Source organism: Pseudophryne corroboree, chromosome 8, assembly GCF_028390025.1.
Source record: "Pseudophryne corroboree isolate aPseCor3 chromosome 8, aPseCor3.hap2, whole genome shotgun sequence".
In the NCBI taxonomy this organism is placed as follows: Eukaryota; Metazoa; Chordata; class Amphibia; order Anura; family Myobatrachidae; genus Pseudophryne; species Pseudophryne corroboree.
Window position 1 is genome coordinate 403499931 of NC_086451.1, and position 14734 is coordinate 403514664.

The 14734-nt window shown below is 42.5% G+C and overlaps 1 long non-coding RNA gene and 2 pseudogenes across 1 annotated transcript; 2 read left to right on the plus strand and 1 right to left on the minus strand.

Annotated features, from left to right (window-relative positions):
• Positions 1-6878: 6878 nt before the first annotated feature.
• LOC134953219 (5S ribosomal RNA) lies at positions 6879-6996 on the minus strand (annotated as a pseudogene).
• A 3065-nt stretch (positions 6997-10061) lies between these two features.
• On the plus strand, positions 10062-10179 carry LOC134949988 (5S ribosomal RNA; annotated as a pseudogene).
• A 2054-nt stretch (positions 10180-12233) lies between these two features.
• Positions 12234-13817, plus strand: LOC134947860 (uncharacterized). Its single transcript, XR_010182824.1, has 2 exons — positions 12234-12486; positions 13102-13817. It is a non-coding gene; the product is annotated as an uncharacterized LOC134947860 (long non-coding RNA).
• The last annotated feature ends 917 nt before the right edge of the window (positions 13818-14734 follow it).

The window sequence follows — 14734 nt, forward strand, 5'->3', positions numbered from 1 at the left end:
TCCATATTATTCTCTGCTATTTTGGCTACCATATGAGTATAAATATCATGTGTTTATGATTTGGGATTGAAGAGATGTTTCATATCTTGGAAACCAGACTTCTGAGTTATATGAAAAACACACCCTAACAGCACATACTGTAGACTAGATATTTCTTTATGGAAACTGTTGATAAAGATGGAAGCCATATTTGTTTATGAGACTCCATTTTTAATTGGCATCTGATAATCTGTTTTAAATTGTTTACAGCTTAGAGCTGATACAGGAAAAATGCAAGGTGTTGTACTTTGTTTGAAACCATATTGTGAAGTTATGACCTTTATCTAAGATATATTTCATGGTAATTTCCTAGCAAAAATATAATGTCAGCAGCTAGACATGTAAGTTTAAAGGGTATTTGTCAGTTTGCGGTATAGCAGATGTAAAAACATAAACAGACAAATGTATGTCTCAAGCTTAGCAGAAACCCACAATTACCCCACTTAAAAGCACATATTGGAATTTTAGATGTTACTAAGCATATTACGTATAAGAAAGGAGTTTATAAACCAATAGGATTAGAGAGGTTATTAACCAATAAAATTAAGCTTTGTGTAAAGAAACTACGACACTGTATGCAAATGTGTATTTCTTTATAACGTACTGCTTTCCGGAAATAAAGCTGCTTCTGCTTTTGCTATTTCCTACTTCACTATCTTTATTTATCTAGTAACTGCCCGCAGCCATAAATGAACCTGATGCTGACCGATTGAGTGTGTGCTTGAGTTTAAATCCGAGTGGGGTGACCTGTCCTGGGGTTACCTTTATCACTGGCATGCTCTTAGTGTTTATGGCAATATTAATTTTACTTCATAAACCACTTGAAAGCTGATGTGGCTTTCATCATTTATGTGTCTAAACCAATGTTTGGCTGTGAGACCAAACTCACTTGTTGTCTTATTACCCCTACTAGGTTTTCTTACTTGTATGTAAACAATGACAAAATAACTTGCCTCTACAGGTCTTGTCAGACAATGACTTAGCATAATTAAATAAAGTATATACAGGCCGGGCGCTACACGCTCAGCAAAGGGATGCAGTGCAGGTAGGCGCCAGGCAGGAGAGGCGCTCTCCCTGCCCTGCATCTCTGCTGCTGCGCCGCCTGTCCCCCTGCTGCTGCTGACTGCTGCACCTGTCACACTGTGACAGGCAGCGGCACCGGCAGCTTTAAACGTCCTCTCTCCCTCCCTGACTGTGTGACAGCGCAGAGCCAGAGTGTGCACTGTACAGGCCAGGAAGGAAGACCCGAAAAGGGGGCAGAGCTACACGGAACAGAGGGGCGGAGCTACACGGGACCAGGCTGATCATGAAGAGGAACAGTAGGATGGACAGCTCCGGCCAGCCAGACTTCCTTTTGGTAAGAACATGTAAAGAAAGTGAGTGAACTTGAAAAAGTGTATGTGTGTGTGTGTATGTATGTATGTATGTATGTGTGTGTGTGTGTGTATGTGTGTATGTGTGTGTATCTGTGTGACTGGGTAGGCAAAATGTGTGCAAGTCGCACTACCACAGGCACAATTTTGTGTAAGCGGCACTACCACAAACGGAATTTTGTTTAAGCAGCACTACTACAGGGGGGATATTGTATAAGCGGTACTACCAAAATGGCATTTTGTCTAAGTGACACCACTACTGGGGTTTTTTTGTGTAAGTGGCACTACTAAGAGGGCATTTTGTCTAAGCGGCACCACTACAGGGGTGATTTTGTGTAAGCGGCACTACTAAGGGGGCATTTTGTTTAAGCGGCACCATTACAGTGGGGATTTTGTGTAAGTGGCGCTAATATGATGGCATGTCTTAGCGCACCACTACAGGGGGTATTTTGTGTAAGCGGTACTACTATAGGAGGCATTTTGTGTAAGTGTAACTGCAAGGGGGACTTTGTGTAAGCGGCATTACTACAGGAGCGATTTTGTGTAAGCGGCACTACTAAGGGGGCATTTTGTATAAGCAGCATTACTACAGGGTGGGATTTGTGTAAGCGCCATTACCACAGGGTGGGATTTTGTGTAAGCGACACTACAACAGGGAGGATTTTGTGTAAGCGGCACCACTACAGGGGGGATTTTGTGTAAGTGGCATTACTACAGGAGGGATTTTGTGTAAGTGGCACTACAAGGGGGAATTTGTGTAAGCGGCATTACTACAGGTGGGATTTTGTTTAAGCGGCACTACTACAGAGGGGATTTTGTGTAAGCGGCACTACTAAGGGGACATTTTGTGTAAGCGGCATTACTAAAGGGTGGGATTTGTGTAAAAGCGGCACTATTAAGAGGGCATTTTGTGTAAGCGGTATTACTACAGGGTGGGATTTTGTGTATGCAGCATTACTACAGGGAGGATTTTGTGTAAGTGACACTAATACAGGGAGGATTTTGTGTAAGTGGCACTACTACAGGGGGGATTTTGTGTAAGTGACACTAATACAGGGAGGATTTTGTGTAAGTGGCACTACTACAGGGGGGATTTTGTGTAAGTGACACTAATACAGGGAGGATTTTGTGTAAGTGGCACTACTACAGGGGGGATTTTGTGTAAGCGACAATACTAAAGGGGGGATTTTGTGTAAGTGGCACTACTACAGGGGGAATTTTGTGTATAAGAAGCATTACTTTGTGCGGTGTTATGTGAATAAGATTGTGCTACAGTGGTGTAATTTGAAATGGGGGTACTATTGTGTGGCCATGTCCCTTCCGTGTAAGACCACATTCCTTTTTTGGTGTGCACCAAAGGCGCACGCTGTCCCTTTGTAAAGTACGGGAGGGCGCAAATTTATAGTTTGCAGGGGGACGCCGAACACCCTACAGTGGCCCTGAGTACATATTCAGATTGACAAATTGCTCTGGAGTTTCAGAGTTCATTACCATTCTTATGAGCTTTCTATTCCTGTATGGACGGACTAGTACATCAAAGAATCTAACAAACGGTATTCATGAACTGGGATCAAAGTTTCCTGAGTAAATTAATATTTTAGTTGGACATCCTGCAATAGGATTCTGACTGTTAATTATAAAACCTAGTATCACTTGAAAACTATAACTTAATACCTAAGATTCTTCACAATATTATATAAGGGATTACCTAGGGCTCCTAAACACACTGCCTTGAGGAACAGCTGGTGCTCAAAATGCATTGGTGGCCATTGGTAAGAGCATTGGTAAGAGTTACCTACAGTAACAAATGCTGGTATTTGATCCAGACGTTTGTAGCAGTGGAAGCCGGGGTTTGAGGTTCCAGAGTCTCCATCCTTGTATGATCTACAGTATGTGCCTCTATCACACATATTTCTGGTACCCTCAAATTTGCAGTGTTCTATTTTATTGAAATTGTGTGAACTACATTGTATAAATAAATCTTAAAAACATACTTGACCATTTTGATGACAGTTCTATGACTGCTTTCTATGGAGGGAGAGAGCCTGAGCGATCTGGGCTCGTGGCTGCCGGTGCAGGGTGCAAATGGTCAGAGAGGAGATTACCATCATGGGCATCACTCAAATCGCCACCAACAGAGGAGAGCTGGACATGGTTGCGGACGAGATAATCCAGGATGGGACCTAAATCTCGTGAGAGGCTGGAAGAGGTGTCCACGCAGGGAAAGACGGCAGAAGCGTGGAAAGAGAGCTGGAGTGAGGGTGAGATTGCAGCTTTGTCCCGTGAAGCCCCCTTTGCCCAGTTTACTTCTGGCAAATGTGCGTTCCCTGATAAATAAATTGGATGACTTTCAAGCAGAAATAGCAAACAAACGGTGCCTGAAGAATGGTTCTTTATTAATTCTTACTGAGACATGGTCGACTGAGTCTGTTCCTGATTCCGCTTTGGGACTCACGGACAGAATTTTATTTAGAGCTGATAGAACAAATGCATCGGGGAAATGCAGGGGTGGTGGGGTTTGCATTTATGTGAATACACTATGGTGTTCAAATGCTGTTTTTGTTGAATCTTATTGCTCTGAGGACTTAGAATTTTTAGGGATCAAGTGCAGGCCTTATTACTTGCCCCGAGAATATTCTGTTATCTTGGTTATGGCTGTTTACATTTGCCCGCAAGCTACTGTAGGTTATGCACTTGACACTTTATATGACAGGTTAACTGGCTTACAGTCTAAATATGTGGATGCTGCTTTTATTATTGCTGGAGATTTTAATCAGACTGACTTACAGTCGGTCATACCCAAATTTTATAAAAATATTCAGGTGCCCACACGTGGCGACAATATTCTCGACCAAGTGTACACAAATATGGATCTTGCTTATGAGACTTTTGTCCTCCCGCATATTGGGAAGTCAGATCATGTTTCCCTGTTCCTGATCCCTAAGTATATACCCCTGGTAAAGCGGGTTAGGCCTAGGAAGAAAACTATTACTGTATGGCTGGAAAATGCTGCAGTAAGGCTCCAGGACTCTTTAGCTTTTACTAACTGGGAGTTGTTAATTGAGGAGTCCATAAGAAATGGGTCTATTGATATTGATTTATTAGCTATTTCGGTGATAGGCTATATAAATTGCTGCATAGAAAGTGTAACATCTAAGCGGTGGCAACTCTCCCTTGACCACTCTCATTAACAAGATGTTTTATCCTCTCCTGCACCCATATCTGACTCATCTGTTCCTTACCCACCATGTTCGTACCAACCTCTGTCTGTGTCTCTGCTCCCATCTGTGTGTCTGACACCATCTTTGTATTATTGTTAAAGATGAGTGGGTTTGGGTTTTACTCAGTTTTACTCAGATTTACTCAGTTCTCAAAACGGCATATTATTGGCTCATGGATATCTAGTGTTTTGGATAGCCAATAAGATGTCGTTTTGAGAACCGAGTAAATCTAAGTAAAACCCGAACCCGCTCATCTCTAATTATTGTCTGTCTCCAATCTGTATGAGTACAGTGCCTCTCTATCTCTCTCCACTTGTATAACTCTATCCCCAATTTGTGTGTAGGTCTCCCAGCACCACCACCCCACCTCACACCCCACATCTGATTCTCCTAATTGTTCTTCCATCTTTTTCCATTGTCCACATGGGCCACATCTTCACCCCAACCCTTTGTTTTCCACATCTTCCATCTCCATGGTTGTCTTTCCTACTCTTCAGGACAGTGTTAAAGTCAAAACCAGAGCTGGTGGCTGTCAATGAGAAGCTACATAAACACACAGGAACATAACTGTAATCACCATCATGTGCTTAATTGTAAGGATTGCAAGTAAGTACAATTGTAATGATTAACTAGTTTTTGTCATTATATCAATAGCGGTGCTGTGAACCACTGTTGTAGTAAATATAAATATATGCAATTGAGACACAAATGTAATAGTTTGAAAGATGGGAACAGCCACAATATTTCTTTGATTTGGACACTAGAGTTATAGTGGCAAATTTGAAAACAAAACAACGTGTCCTCTAAATTTTAATGTCACAGTACCTTGAGGTCTGATTAAAGGATTGTCACACCAGGGGCTGTCTGTACCCGGGCAGGGTTGGGTGCCTGGAGCTGGGCTAGGGGCTATAGGCAGGAAGTTTGGCAACTTGATAGGATTCCTTCTCATGGAGGAAAAGGAGCTGGTAATGGCTGAATAGCTATATGCACAAAAAGTTGGAGGCTGCAGAAGGTACAATAGAGACTAAAAACACTGGGTACAATACATGAAGAGACCAGTGACAGGCAAGGAACTGGCAAGGCAGCCGGATTGGAATAAGACATTGGGCTGGACTGGAGCCAGATATTGGACCGGACTGGACTAGGAATGCTTGACTGGACATGAACCAGATACTGAACCAGACTGGACCTGGGATTATCAATTGGATTGGAACCAGATACTGAACTGGACTTGATGCGGAATGCTTGACTGGACTGTAACCAGATACCAAATGGACTGGACCAGGAATGCTTGAATAACTGGAACAGATACTGAACTGGAATGAACCCAGGATGCTCAACTTGACTGTAACCAGATACTGAATGAACAGGATCTGGATTTCTTGGCCAGACTATAACTAGAGTTCTTAGTGGGACTGGGACCAGAGTACTTAGCCAGATTGGGACCATAGTACTTAGTCGGACTGGGACCAGAGTGCTCACCCAAACTGGGATCAGGGTGCTTAGTTGCACTAGAACCAGAGTGCTTGGCCAGACAAGAACCAGAGTGTTTAGCCAGACTGGGACAGAAGTACTTAGCCAGACTAGAACCGGAATACAGAGCCATAATGGAACCGGAGTGTTTAGGACAGGACACAATAAGCAGAAAGGACTGGTAAGTCGCACAAGTATTTGTGTGGGTCCGCACCAGTCTAATTAAATTATTTAAGGTTCAATATTAAATAAATACGATCGTGAAATAACTAATATACAAACTGTTACCAGATAGATTCTAAACAGTAACGATTGGCGGTGCTCCCTGGAATTTTGTAGATTGGACTACAATGTAAGAGGAAGGAAAAAGACAAAAGACCCTTGTTTGGGAGCACTCATTTGATATCATATGTGTTGTAGTTATGAATAGAAATGTGTTATTTAAACTTAACCTTTATTAAGTTCTTGAATAAAAATCCAATACACAGAAAAAATGTCAAATATCAATATTTTTCATGGTTGTTATTTTATATAAAGAGCTTGATTGCCTTTTTAGCAAATAAGGTTCAAGATAAATCTAGAGTGGAAAATATCAAAGAGAAAGAAATGTACAGGATATCTATGTGTAAAATTTAAATTAAAGGTATCCAATTCATCACTGAGTATACTTCTGATATAATTCTCCAACTGTATTGAGAAACAGATTTTGAAGATATAGCCTCAGGTTGAGCTGTAGATCAGTACAGAGAAGGTGATAATCTCCTTGAAAAATGGCCCACTGCACCTGGTATTCTCAGGCTGTTTCCCTTCCAAGTACTAACCAGGCCTTACCTGCTTAGCTTCCGAGATCGGACAAGATCGGGCGTATTCAGGATAGTATCTCCGTGGGCCATTATAGGAGGAAGGAGAAAGGGGCCACTTCTGCTTTCCGTACTTAACATAAATCAGGGCTGAAAACAGTCTGATAATGTTTTTCCAGATGAGAGAGAGTGTAGAATGAAACACTTCTGCTGTCTGTTGTAATAGTTTGATGTTCACTGGTTAGAACATGATGTCCCAGCCAGAGTGACTATCAACCAGATGAGAGAGTGTTGAAAATGGTGAAGGTGAAATAAGTTTAAGAAGATAAAATGTGGAAGCAATAAGTATTGCTGTTGTTTAAGCTGTGAAATTTCAAAAAGTCAGGCATTCAATAAACAAAATTCTGGTCCATAAACAAAGGTGAGACAATGTAAGCTGAGGGCCGAATTCATCATTAATCCTAACTGTGGTGAAATAAGCCAAATAATACCCACAGAGCTCAGGGCTGGCTGTGTAACACTGTGTTATGATGTTTTTGTTCACCGTAAAGTAGAACAATTGATACCAGCCAAGCTCAGAATCTGACTATTTAGTGACACATTGAACAGGGATGCAAAGCAACTGAACCTCATATAGGGAGACCACTGACATATGAAAAATGAAAACCAAATGTGGAAAGAAAGAATTGTTTAAAAAAAAAAAAAAAAAAAAAGCATTTTAGAGCTCACGGCTGGCTCTGATTCTAAATAACTTCATTAATCCAAGCGCAGCAATCACCCTCAGACAGCGAACCCTGAGGGCAGCATTTGATCCGGAATATAAGTTTCCCACACAGTGGCCATGTTATAAGGGCAGCTCATTGCTGGGACACAGTACTTACACACTCTGAGTTATAGGTACATGCCCCCCCCTCCCCCCCCGCACGCGCGCGCGCTTTCTTCGTCTGGGCTAAGGATATTATAATTTTTTTCTCCTATATTCTTATACACACTTCTACTGTAATTCATATAACTATCTATCTAGCCATTTATTGACTTCTATTACTTTATGTGTTACGCTAACACAACACTAAGGGGTCTAGTCATAAAGCAGTGAAAACTGTGGAGACGTGAGCCAGTGGAGAAGAACCAACCAGCATTAGGGTAACATTTATCATTTGCATACTACACAATTATACAGAGCAGCTGATTGGTTGCCATGGGCAACTTCTCCACTCTTTTCACTGCTTCATGAATAGACCCCGTGATGTGAATTCAGAGCTACTCTATTCTTATGACTCACGCAGTCAGCTGCATTATATTGTGTATTATATACCATTGTATTCATTAATTTATTTAGAATCAGAGCCAGCCTTGAGCTCTAAACTGCTTTAAAAAAAAATATATATATATATTTCCACATTTGGTTTTCATTTTTCATATGTCAGTGGTCTCCCTATATGAGGTTCAGTTGCTTTGCATCCCTGTTCAATGTGTCACTCCATAGCCAGCTTCTGGGCTTGGTGGGTATCAATTGTTCTACTTTACAGTGATCAAAAACATCATATCACAGTGTGACACAGCCAACCCCACACGCGCACGCAGGGGGGGTTTCCGAGTACCTAGAAACTCCCCTGGACGCTGATCCATCCGCGCTGCTTACCGATTTTTTTGCGTGTGTGTACAGTAGGGAGGAGCTCAGACATACTGCACCCACGCGGCTGCAGCAGCAGCTCCCTCCTTACTCTACCAGTGAGAGAAGTTGACTGCTGGGTTCCTGTAGGGGGAGCTGCAGCGACAGCGCTCAGCTCCTCCCAGGCAGGATGTGAGTTATTGAGAGAGACAGAGCCTGGTGAGGGCACTGGGCAGGCCAGGCGGTAGCTGTGTATAATGCTTTCCCTGACTCCAGGTGCATGTCACATATCTCGGGGGTGAGCCGGTGGTCTGTAATAAAATATGCTGGCTGGGTAAGTGAAACACTGTTCCTATTACTGCAGCAGTGTGACTGGCATGTGGATGGCTGTGCTTCATTTTAATAGTGTGTGTATACTGTTTGTGTATGTATGCTGTGTGCATGTATGTATGTATGTATGCATGTATATTATGTATGTATGCATTTATACTGTGTATGTATACTGTGTATATATGTATGTATGCTGTGTGAATGTATACTGTGTGTGGCTGTATGTATGTATGTATGTATGTATGTATGTATGCTGTGTGTGTGTATACTGTACACTGTGTTTATGTATGCTGTGTGAATGTATACTGTGTGTGGCTGTATGTATGTATGTATGTATGTATGTATGTATGTATGTATGCTGTGTGTGTGTATACTGTACACTGTGTTTATGTATGCTGTGTGCATGTATACTGTGTATGTATGTGTGCTGTAGACTGTGTATGTGTGTATGCATCCTGTATGTGTGTATGTATGCATGCTGATTTTGTAAGTATGCTACTGTATGTGTATGTATGGCGGTCCGGCACTCTTGACATACAAAATGATACTGAGGTGACCTCTATAATTAATTGTAATACCAGTAAAAAGGCAGGGGCACTCAGAGATTTTGTCAAAAAACTGTAATGATGCAAAGTCATAGCATATCAACGTTTTGGGGCCCGTAGCCCCTGCCTTTTTTTTACTGGTATTTCATATATATACACACGCACGCACGCACGCACGCACGCACACACGCACACATACATATGCGGAACACCCCCCCCCCCCTCCTGGAAATCCTGCGTTTGCCACTGAGCCCTGAGTTATATCGGTATTATTTGGCTTATTTCACGGCTGTTAGGATTAATGATGAATTCGTCCCTCAGCTTACACTGTCTCACCTTTATTGTTTATGGACCAGAATTATGTTTAATGAATGCCTGACTTTTTGAAATTTCACAGCTTAAACAATAGTAATTCTGATTGCTTCCACATTTTATCTTCTTTAACTTATTTCATCTTCACCATTTTCCGCACTCTCTCATCTGGTTGACAGTCACTCTGGCTGGGACATCATGTTCTAACCAGTGAACATCAAACTGTTACAACAGACAGCAGAAGTGTTTCATTCTACACTCTCTCATCTGGAAAAACATTATCAGACTATTTTCAGCAATGATTTATGTTAAGTACGGAAAGTAGAAGTGGCCCCTTTCTCCTTCCTCCTATAACGGCCCACGGCCATACTATCCTGAATACGCCCGATCTTGTCCGATCTCGGAAGCTAAGCAGGTAAGGCCTGGTTAGTAATTGTAAGGAAAACCGCCTGAGATTACCAGGTGCAGTGGGCCATTTTTCAAGGAGATTATCACCTTCTCTGTACTGATCTGCAGCTCAACCTGAGGCTATGGGGTAAATTTACTAAGATTCGTATTTTCCAGATTCATGTCCAAGTTCAATCACGAATGACATCGACAGTGTAAAATTGCAACTTTTTGAATTGATTACGACTAATTTACTAAGCTGTCGTATTCGTATTTTTCGTTTCTTCCGATGTCGATGTCATTCGTGCTTTTCTGCTGTAGATTGCGGCCGCGTTTGCTGTTTCGCGGCCGCGTTTATGGTTTTTTTTTACGACTGCGTCACATGTCTGTTACGGCAGTGATTTAGAAATTGCTGCCGCGTTTTTAGTCCTAAGTTTCGTTTTCGTCACGCGGCCGTGATTGGTTGTATTCGTGAAGGAGGAGTGTCTGTGCATATTACTATAAAACCGCCCCAAACACACCGCACCTCGTGGGTTTAGCTAGTGGAGAGGAGAGAGGAAGTTGTATTTGGAGTTGGTGAGTTTGGTGGAGTTTTTGGTGGATTTGGAGAGGAGTTTGGTGATTGTTGAGTGCTGTACTGTGTGTGTAAGTAGTCTTGTCATATTTGTAGTATTGTTTTTTCACAGTTTGTCAATTTTTTTGTCCTTGTTTTTTTTTTACAGTCTTTTGTCATTGTTTGTGAGTGAGTGAGTGAGCGTGTGTGTTGGCTGTGTGGTGTGTAGTAGTAGGAGTAGTGGAGGAGTGTGTTTTGTGTTTTGATTTTTCAGTGTTTTTTGTCGTTTGTCATGTCAGACTCAGAGGTCAGTGTGGTGGCGGAGGTTAGTGAGGTGGAGGCTGGTAGTGAGGTGGAGGCTGGTAGTGAGGTGGAGGCTGGTAGTGAGGTGGAGGCTGTTAGTGAGGTGGAGGGGGGTAGTGAGAGGGAGGAGGTTAGTGAGGAGGAGGAGGAGGGGGTGCCTGTTGCTGTATTTTCCAGTGATAGTGATGGTGTTGTGGCTCCGCAGCCACGCACCACTACCAAGACTGGCAGGAATATTAAGTTCAGCTATGCTGAAAACATGGCTTTGGTGCGTGAGCTGATGAAGCACCATCGCCAATTGTTTGGTCAGGATGCTGGCAAGGTGTCCTCCCGCAGGAAGTCTGTCCTGTGGGGGCAAGTAATACTTGCTGTGAATAGTGAGGGTGTGGTGAGGCGGACTGAGGACACGTGCCGCAAGAGGTTTTATGATATTAAGCGGCGTGTCAAGGCCAAGATGGCCAAAGAGGCCAAATCTGCTCGAAAAACCGGAGGTGGCCCCCCTTTCCGGGCCACCTATCGGGACTGGGAGGAGCCTGTGCGGGCATTGATTCCTGCAGAAGTGGTGTCTGCTACTCATGTCCGGGATTCGGACCGACCCACGCAGGATGGTAAGTTTTATTTGTTATATTGTTATTTAAATGTCCTCTAAATGCTGTAAATGTCATTTTTAAAGGGTAAAGGATGCATAAATTGTGTTTCACGTATTGCAGGCCTATGCACCCTTAAGGTGTGTTTGTGTTTAGAATGAGCTTTTTTCACCTTGCATTGGCTGTTTGCTAAATTTAATATTGCGCAAAAACATGTGCAATGGCTGTTTTTTTTTTAAATAAAAAAAAAGTTTTATTTGGCGATATTGCTTGGACATCTGTGTTGTCTGCTTATTTAAAAATGAATTTAGGATTTATTTACTTCTGAAAAACGGTGCAATTTTTTCAACATTACATTTTTTAAACATTTGCAAGTAGTCAATCTCTTCAATATCTGAGGCATAATTCTCAAATGTAACAGATTTATTGTGTGCAACATCATGTACATTTGGATATACAACACAAAATAATGAAGCTAGAAGCTCTTAAGCTGAAATTATTTGTTTATCCAATACCTAATAGATGGTTACAGTACAATAAGGCTTTGCAGTGGTTATTTTTACACAAAGCATGGTAATAATGTTTGCTCCACTTTTTCAACAGTCCCACAGACCAGCCGGCCAGACAGGCCTCAGACAAGTCAGGATGAGGCTGGGATTGCAGGTAAGACTTCACTGTAGTCACATATTCTGAAAACACATAGAAGTACAAAATATTAATGTTTATATTTTCACATAGGTTCTGCTTCTGGAAGCCGACCTCCTGTAAGGCGCCCATCACAGGGCTCGGGCCACTTACCCAGGAGGCCAAGTAAGACACGGCGTCTTGGCACGGAATCTGCGGCTCCATCATCCCCACCCAGGCGACGAATTTCGGCAGTGTCACCCCAGCCACCACTGGCACTATTGGCGAGTTCGCAGAGTGATGAGCCCCGATCACCTCAGTTATCTGGTGAGTAAAAACAGAAATTAAACACATAGGCAATAATATACACAGTACAGTTAATATGTTGTTAGTTGGTTTTGAGATTACATGTTTTCCAGAACAAGCAATGTGATGTTACGTCTTCAATTGCTAAAGGTGAAAATTTCTTAAATTTTAAGGTCTTAGTGGATGATCTCGCCAACATCATTTAAAAAAAATAACAGACATTTTTTTTAATTTTGGCCACACACGTGCACATTAAAATAAAATACCAATAAAATACCAAATAAAAAACAGCATCCTCAACATTATAGTGTTCACACATCTCCCCTGTCCAGTATGTAGATGGCTTACTTGCTCCGCTCCTCTGGACTATCCAGGTAAGTAGTCTATATCGTGGTCAGGGGAGGTAATATAACACTGTATTGCTGTGGAGGGGAGGTAGTTAGGTGAGGATTATACAAATCTGTCTATGTGGCCGCCTGTGTTGGTATATATGTTTTTAAACAAAAAAAAACATTATAAGTTTAGAAATTCAACGCCAAAAAGTATAAAAATGGAGTATTATGAATGTAGTAATGTGTAGAAGTAGCCTTTAAACAAATTGACAAATAAACATTGCATGTTGGCCACCCCATACAGAGCCCAGCATGATGGCCGACGTGGACCAGCAGGGACAAGACCAACAGGCAACCATCACACTGCAACTTACACCTGTTGACCCAAGCCAGCCAATACAGCTGCAGGATATCCCCCAAGCCTCCATCAGTCCACAACTGTCACAAGCTCCGCCCCCAAGCCAAATACCAGATGACTTTTGGGCCAGTTGGACAAGCCAACAGGCCCAAAGCAATGCCAGCCTGACCGCACATACACAACACCTTGCCAGTCTGCCCCATCATCTACCGCGCATTAGTCGCAACTCGGGCAGACTGATTGTACAAGTAGGGCGAATGGCAACCTCAATGGAGCAAATAAGGGCTGACAACAGCCAAATGCTTGCTCATTTATCGCGCATCATAGATGAGCAACAGCGCCATCAGCAGGCACTCGTTCAGCTCATTCAACACAACCAGGTGGTGAATGAGTCGTTATCCCGGATTGTAGCCAGCCACACTGCAACCAACACTCAACTGATTGCAAGCCTTGATAATTTGAGCAGCAATATTTCATTGATGGGAGCTCACCAAGTAACCTCCAGCTCGGGGACCACGACCCCTATCCAAACGCCAGTAACCTCCCCTGTTCGGCGTTCCTCCAGAGCACGTGCCAGTGAGCCAGCACCCAGCACACACAAGCGGAAAAAATAACCCCAATGTGATTTGCAAAATAAAAATTTGTATTTTTCAAACACACAACTTCCTGTGTCCGTCTCAAACATTGTCGAAGCTGCTCTGTATGTATGTATGTTTTTCATGGGTAATGACTGAAAATGTATTTTTAGCATAAACTAAGTACTATGTACACACCACTATAAACAACAAACAGTAAGTAACAAAACACACAATAGAAAGTAGTGCAAAGTGTTTAGTCAAGGATAATTACAGCCTACTAAAACTGACCTGAAAAATAGCGCAGGATCACTTCTTGCCGTACCTGCCTCCCTACATATGTACTCACACTGTCACCAGATGGGTCTAACTCCTCTGCTTGCTGACTGCTTTCTCCCTCATCATGTGCCAGATGTTGGGTTAAACACAGATTATGGAGAAAACAGCAGCAGAACACAATTCTAGTCACCTTTGAGGGACTATACAACAAAAGGCCTGCAGATTTATCCAGACACCGAAACCGTGACTTCAGCACACCAAAACATCTTTCTATCACATTCCGCGTAGCCTTATGTGCATGATTGTAACTGTGTTCAGCAGGAGAATCAGGTTGGGACAATGGAGTAAGGAGCCAAGAGTAGCAGCCGTAACCCCCATCACCTGAAAAACAGATATAGTCAACATTAGTACATATGTTAGATTATTCTTTCACCTCATCAAAACTCGAGTTTGTGGTTAAAAGACATACACACAAAACATTTTAAACATACCCAACAGCCAGCCATCAGGCATTTGTCCGTCCTCAAATTTATCGAAGAGCGATGACTGACTGAGGATGAAGGAGTCATGGCAGCCACCAGGGTAACCTGCAACAACACTCATAATTTTTATGTTTGCATCACAGACCACCTGGACATTAGTTGATTGTGCCAGATGCCTATTAGTATATATATATTGGCGGCCCTTAGGTGATCTCAGCTGAACGTGTGTGCAATCTATGGCCC